The 7,393-nt window shown below is 41.9% G+C and overlaps 1 long non-coding RNA gene across 2 annotated transcripts; it reads left to right on the top strand.

Annotated features, from left to right (window-relative positions):
* The first annotated feature begins 2,495 nt into the window (after nt 1-2,495).
* LOC118559436 lies at nt 2,496-4,652 on the top strand. 2 transcript variants are annotated; one of them, XR_004928861.1, is made up of 4 exons: nt 2,496-2,661; nt 3,165-3,191; nt 3,283-3,462; nt 3,637-4,652. It is a non-coding gene; the product is annotated as an uncharacterized LOC118559436 (long non-coding RNA). The 2 variants fall into 2 exon arrangements; XR_004928862.1 differs by having other exon boundaries at nt 2,497-2,661; nt 3,640-4,652.
* The last annotated feature ends 2,741 nt before the right edge of the window (nt 4,653-7,393 follow it).

The raw sequence follows: 7,393 nt of genomic DNA, 5'->3' as shown, positions 1-7,393 counted from the left end.
ATATTCGATATTAATGCGGGGATAAGGCTCATAGCACCATCGAAGGATGACCAAGCAGAACGGTTAAGCTTTTATGCTTTAAAACACTCCTTTTGAAATGTCCAAAACCGGATGTTAGCAAGGCTAATAGCAGTTTGGCTAGCGGGCATTCCTCGTTAGCAAATGAAAGCTTTAGCTTTATTTTTAGTCATAATGAGTCGGCTGGATAATGCAAACATTATGTATGAAACCCTTGTGGAGGTAACCTTGTTATAACGAAAGAAAAACACACTCAAATGATATTAGCAATACCATGAAACGAAGGCTAGCGTGAGCTATGTCCGTTAGCCCTTTCTTCTAAAGCAACCGTTTGTCCAAACGACTTACCAAACATTCCAGACGAACCATTTAACTTCTGCCTCAGCTCCCTGTGCCCAAACCTGTCTTTTAACTGTGTGAGTTTTGTCCAGTTTGGCCATTCCAAGGAACGAGCGTTGAAAGCAGGAACATTGTTGGTTTGTCCAACAGCGGGAGAGGCGCTTAGCTTAGGGTGACCAAACGTCCGTATTTCCCGGGACATGTCCGTATTTCACGTCCTGTCCCGGGCGTCCCGGGTTTTTTTTAGAAAGTGAGGAAATGTCCTGCTTTTTAAATTACCTTCATTGGACCATTGAATTGACAGGCACTAGGGCACTGCGCACGGCGCTGCGTGTGACGTAATCCCTGAGCCGCGTCTGTGCGGGCAGCCCTGTTCTTAATCAGAAGATAGATAGCGTGGATAACAATATCTATCGATCGATAGACGTGGGGCGTGATAGGAAAAAATAGGGTCGATAAAAAGTTCGATCGACAGTTTACTTTTTACTTCCTTGCTACAGTCAGGCACGCCGTCACTAAGCGCCGCCCTCTCAAACCACAACACAGAGCATGTGAATATGTAGCAGCAAGTAGCGGCGGAGGAAACGGTCCCACGAGGTTTTACTAGTTCGCCAGCCTGATAGAAATAAACAACAGTGATTTGTAAAACTTGCAAGGAACCGGTAAAAGCAGAGTCTGGTAACGCAACCCACCAGTATTCATCACGTAAGCCGCTCAGCCGCTCACACCCGCAGCAGCGCGAGCTGCGCGGCCCCACGAGCTGCGCCTCGTCGTCGTCGTCGCGTTCTGTAACTTCTTCCAAAACAAAGCAGGTATAGCAGCTAAACTGGGCTCCCTTCTTTGTGATAAAATGACAAAGTGTCCAAGCGGCATAAGGACATCACGCATGCAGTAACGTGCTTCATAGTGATGGATATGTCTGCTGTTCTCTGCAGCTGAAAAACCTGGCTTCAAACAATAACCTGCCACTCTTGATCCGCGATATAAAGTTAAGTTATTTTTCTTAAAAAAAAAAAAATCTGTTATGGTTAAAAAAGGTGGTTGAATAAAGATTTAATTGGAATTCTGTGTTTGTGTTCTTTAAATCAAATCATTTAGCAGTATCATAAAATGTCCAGGCAGAGCTGCACATAAAATATGGTTTTAAATATTTTCAGTAATTATCGATATCGATCAATATGCCTTTTCTTTTTTGATCGATAAGCTTTTTTTCTATATCGCCCAGCCCTATGCCACATACATCTCTATGCATGGAAACAGAGAAATAAAGTGTGTTAACACTTTATTTTAGGACGAACTGAACAGGATAGCTTACCCCGCCAGTCCCTGAACCACCACTCCTCACCTAGGAAGCCGCACATTTCTTCCATATAAACTCAAAACAACCTACTTATAGAAACAGTATACTGTTGTGTGCACCAGCATTTAGCAATAAAATCTAATACTGAACATTACAATACATTTTGTTTATTGATTAAATTTACAGTTTTTTTATTTCAATCTTTACAAAGACAATGTTTATTTACTTGTCTTTATGGTGTGGGGGAAAAACATTGTCGGACCAGCAATATAGTTTTCAGCTCGCACACCCCTGTCTTAGCCTATTGGCTCCCCTCTTATCTCTCTGCCTACAGACACGTCTTCCTCCTATTTTTCACTTTCTCTTTTCAGACTCAAAATCAGACTCAGAAATACTTTAATAATCCCAGAAGGAAATTATTTTCATTACACGCTCCAGATATACAGATATACAAACTCTCCGCTAGAAGAGCGGGGAGCGGCGCGCGAGAGGGGCGGAGGCCGATGATGCGGGGAGCGAGTAGCGCGCTGGTCGACTCTACGCTCTATCTGCGTCTCGTCTTCTCTCTCTCTCTCCTTCTCTCTCTCTCTCTTCTTCTCTCTCTCTCTCTCTCTCTCTCTCTATAGATATATATATATATATATATATATATATATATATATATATATATTTCATGGTATATTACACAGCTTTAGTTTATACTTTCTTTTGTCAAGCTTTGGACATTCTTCTCATTATTGTGGGTAATTATTTACTGTAAAAAGTAACCACCGGTTTTCTTGTACCTCCCTTTCTCTTTGATACACTTTCTCTCTGTGGACTCTGCAGACAACAGTATAAGTCACATGGTTTCTCTCCCACTAAGAATGAAAGTGAAACTGCTTCAATTCCTTAAGAACCACTGGTTCAAGCCAGAAATGTGCAGTCTGCAGTGTCCATTGTAGGTGCTTGGTGAGCAGGAGATTGCCTTTTTGCTTTTCTGGAGCAGAGCATTTACAGCAAAGGTAAAAGTCCTCACACGTTCTTTTTCATAGTTACAGTGAAACATTTTGTTTGCTGTTTCTTTTTTTCTATTAATTTAATGATATTATTTAGATAATGTGCTTATGTTCAAGTAAACCATCCAGTTAATTAAATCAATTTTTATTAAAATTCTCTGTTTTAGGAATGGAAATTATGTTCTGTTGTTTCAGAGCTTAGATGCGCAATCTACCTCTACTGTTAGTATGAAATGGTAGGTCTAGCCTGATTTTAGGATTGGTGCTGTTTACTTTTGCAGTAGCCTTGTTTAAAACAAATCAATCTTATATTAAATGCAATATTCTGACCTCCACTTAAACATTACCTCAGAATAGATCAACCATCTTCCTGGTATTATGCAACAGAATTTGCACAGTAAAAGTATCCCCTGGATCATGTTAATAATTCTTGCTGAAGTTGCAGAGTAGTTGTGTTTCATCTCTGCAGAAAAGCCAAACTAATTATACTGCTGTGTTTCTCTTAATAGACCTAAACATGTTCAAGACCTCTCCAGGTGGGTGTCAATGTCGACGGACACATACTAGTAGCAGTTATATTTCAGCTGGTTATAATTTTACTCTTTTATCTTTCGCTGTTTCACAAAGTGAAAGTTCAGAAAGTCACTTCAGGGCACACCTTCGGTGCTGATGAAGAACTGCTGAGTGAAGTGAAGAAGAGGATCCCACTGACAATCACAGAATGGCTGCAAAGCTTGATCATCGTTTTCTGCCCAGTCACTTCTCGGGTTGGATCAGATGTGGAAGCAGCCATGAGTCGGGTGCCAGGTACCAGTTTTATGATTTATCTATTTAGACATTTGCTAACCAAAAAATAAAAATGTTGAGATTTAAACTCTGTTCTAAACGTTTTAAACAAAAAAATCATAAAAAACTGCGGCAATTAAAAACAGCTCTAAGTATGCCAAAAACCAAACCTTGTGTTCCTTTTTCTTGCCTCAGCAGGAGATCAAAAAGTCATTCTGGTTGTGATGCACCACGTCCGAGATGAGAACTACTCCACAGCTGGGACTAAGTGGTCTGAAACGTTTCCCAATGTCATCTTGGATGTTCACGTTCTCTTTCATGAGACTGAGCAAGGATTACTATCTTGTGCTAAAAATTGGGAGGCGGTCGATCAAATAGTTTATACATTAGATCGACTGTCACAGGCTCAACAGATAGCAAATAGTCCGACACAAGGGTTACTCAGAATCCGTGACGAGCGTTCAGAGCGTTTAGCCTATTGGAAGATTGTTTTTGCATTTATTGTGGTTGTGTTTATCTTATTACTTTTCATTTTATTGTCATGGAGCTTAAGCGGAAATTCAATTGAAGAAACTCTATTGCCCACCTCCATCCAACCAGAGACTCATCCGCCTCCGACGCAAGCCTATCAGCCTTGAACTGCTCCTCCACGGAGCCAATCAGCATCCTGGGTTCATCTTAAAAGAAGTTCAAATCCACATCTCAGCCTTCTACCCAGCAAGGAACCAGTGGCTGCGCAATGTCTAATTTGGACACTGATGACTTGATTCAACCCACCTTCATCCCCTTCTCAACCATCGTAGCCAAGCTCCATCTAGCTTCCTATGGTCCTCCTTCAACCTCGTCCCTATCAGAATGTAATTCCTCCTAGACTCTTACAGATTTCCCGGTCACACCTTAATCGGTCCGGCAGAAGACCACCATGTTTAGCCTAGTTCTGCCAGAGGTTTTTTCCCAAAGGGGAGTTTTTCCTCTCCACAGTCGCTTCATGCTTGCTCATAATAGACAGTTCATGCAAACCTGTGTTTATCCAAGTTGGACATCTAGCTCATGCAGATCATCTCGCAAACCAGCCTTTATGGACTAAACCAACTTTGTTTGTCTCCACTCCACCACCAGTTTCAGGCCTGGGGGGAAACATCCCTATTCTCATACACCTGCTTATGCATATTGAAGTATAATTCAGCCCAAATGTTTCCTGCCGAGGTCTAAGCGCCAAAGTCTTAAAATATTATATCAATAAAATTCTTCTAATTGTCTTTTCTTTCAGTGTGAGTTTTTCAGATTGAAATAGTTTTGGCAGAGATCAACACATGGGAAGTTAAAAAAAAGATGTGCTTCATTTAGAAGATGTTCATTTGGTTCTTAATAAAACCCAAAATGCATTGTGTTTAAACACTGATGCTAAATTTTCCTTAGACCATGTAACAAATACTGTTGAAAACTGATAACATAAATAAAAATGGTTAATTTATCACATTGTTGTTGCTGTAATCCAACAACAACAACATGACAGCCCTTCTTCTGGTCAGCAGAAGAAGGGCTGTTATGCAACTGATAAGGAGAAAGAGGGACAGGATGAAGGGTGATAAAGAAGTATCAAGCATGTAATATGAAGTGAGTGAAGTCGTTGGTGTGGAGATATCTGAAAAAGATGTTAATTGTTTAATGACTGAACTTTTCTGTAAACAGTCTACACTAAGGGCCTGATTTTCAAAGACTCCAAATAATGACCACCAAATAGCACTGACAGAAAGAAAACTATGAGAGCAATAAGGGGGATAGTTATGGAAAACTTGTGGACCCACTTCTCCATAATGATCACACGTCCCAGAATAACGCACACACAAGCGACAAAAGTGTTGTCAGACCTGCCCTCCTCTCCACCTCCCCCTACCCTCCAGCAACTCCGGTCACATCAGCTGGGTAACATGTTTTTTTGTCTCAGTGATTAACATCTTTATAGCCTGAAGGCTGTTCTTAGAAGGAAGTTAATATTCAGGGTTTTTATTTACAAGCATGCCATAATGTTTAGGATCAGGTTTGTTATTTCTCTGCCTTGATGGAAGTGCATGGAAATTAATATTGCCTCTCTTCCCTGCCCTCACCCACTGTCCTGCAGACACTGCCTCCAAGGCAGCCATTGATTTTTCCACTAATATTATTTTGCTGTTGTTATTGTAAAGGTGTGTTTTCATTGGTGCCACAATGTAGTCACTTTTGCTTACTGTCGCTTGCCTGAAGTTATTGATGGCCGTTCGCAGAGCAGGCGACAGCAATTGAAGAGCGGCGACAAACCACAAATACAGTAGTACTAGTGACAATTTCACTTATCTGCCTCTCCAGACTCCTCACTCGCTTTTCTGTTGGACCTCGGTGCAGCATTTAACACTGTTGACCATGATATATTATTAAAGTGACTGGAGAGCTGGGTCTGATACAACACTCAATTGGTTCAAATCCTACCTAAGGAACAGGGACTTCTATGTGTCAATAGGTAACTTCTCGTCATAGCAGAAAAAAGTCACATGTGGGGTATCTCAAGGTTCAATCCTTGGACCCCATCTATTCAATGTCTATGTGGTCCCACTAGCTGAGGTTATAACAAGAAACTAGATTAGTTATAACTGTGCAAACGATACACAGCTCTACATTACAATGTCACCAGGGGACTGTGAGCCCATCCATGCACTGAATGGATTAAATTTTCAATTCAATTTTATTTATATAACGCCAATTCATGAAACATGTCATCTCGAGGCACTTTACAAAAACAACATCAATCATATTATACAGATTGGTCAAAGATTTTCTATATAAGGGAACCAGTTGATTGCTTCAAAGTCCCGACAAGCAGCATTCACTCCTGGGAAGTGTAGAGCTACAGGGAGAGTCGTCTGCATTGTCCATGCCCATAGCTCTCAACTCTCACGCATTGACCGTGTGACACACGCATTTCACTGACTTCACACGCTCACACGCAACACATGACATTTCACTCGCAAACATGGAATTTCTCACGCATAAAAATCACAAAGCCCATCTGGGCTCCGGACGACAAAACTCCGCCTTCTGCTGAGCTGTTTCGGCTTCTTTCACAACTTGTGGCCATCAGTAATTCCTGCTGCAGTTCTTTTTAACAGAGCAGCAGGAAGAGTGATCAGAGTTATGAATAATTTTAGTGTTAACAGTGGTGAAAGTGAGCCGGTAAGGTCCTGTACCGCGTTCACAGGAGGGGAGGGGGCGGGGGGGGGGAGCTGCTGCCAGATGACCGGTCCATTCAGAACCAGTCATGGCTGCACTCTGATCATAAAAACAGTTCTGCTAACCAGATGCAGTTTAAAACGCCACTTGGTCTGTTTATAAGTTTCGTTTTTATTAATTCTGCGTTTTTTAACTACATGCACCGTATATCTGTGCCTCCGCGCTTGCTCCTCTCCCCCCCTCCTTTCCCTCGGAGCAGGTGCTTTTATCACCGTTCACCATTCAAAACGTGAATCACTACGTTTAATGTCCTCACATCGGCAGCAAAGTGTGCCTGTTAAAGTCAATAGGAGAGTTAGTAGCTGTGTTTCATGCTGTTTTGTTTTTAACAACATAGAATCAGTGGCGCTTCGGTGGGCGTGCTGCCTCGCGCTTTAATTCAGGTGCGCACTTTTAAGGGTCATTTTAAAGAACTTGTAACATCAGGGGCTTCATCTTAGACCTGCCAGTACCCCTGTTCCCTTTATAGGAGCCCTTTACAGTATTTAGTTATGCATTTTCCCCACTGTTAATCCTTCGCACGCAGCGCACGGGGGTAAAATCCGCCAACCGCACCGCCCAGAGCGCACTGACGACAGCAATAGAGATTTGTCTGGTCAGCGCGGCGACTGACTGAGAAACCTGTCGCTGTGAAAGGTGATAATGGTTATAAACTGTAACAGTCTAGAAGTGCATTGAGCTGAAAGGA

The sequence above is a fragment of the Fundulus heteroclitus genome, unplaced genomic scaffold, assembly GCF_011125445.2.
Source record: "Fundulus heteroclitus isolate FHET01 unplaced genomic scaffold, MU-UCD_Fhet_4.1 scaffold_284, whole genome shotgun sequence".
Classification (NCBI taxonomy): Eukaryota; Metazoa; Chordata; class Actinopteri; order Cyprinodontiformes; family Fundulidae; genus Fundulus; species Fundulus heteroclitus.
The sequence above is the reverse complement of the archived record's forward strand: the minus strand, read 5'-3'. Positions and strand labels throughout refer to the sequence as shown.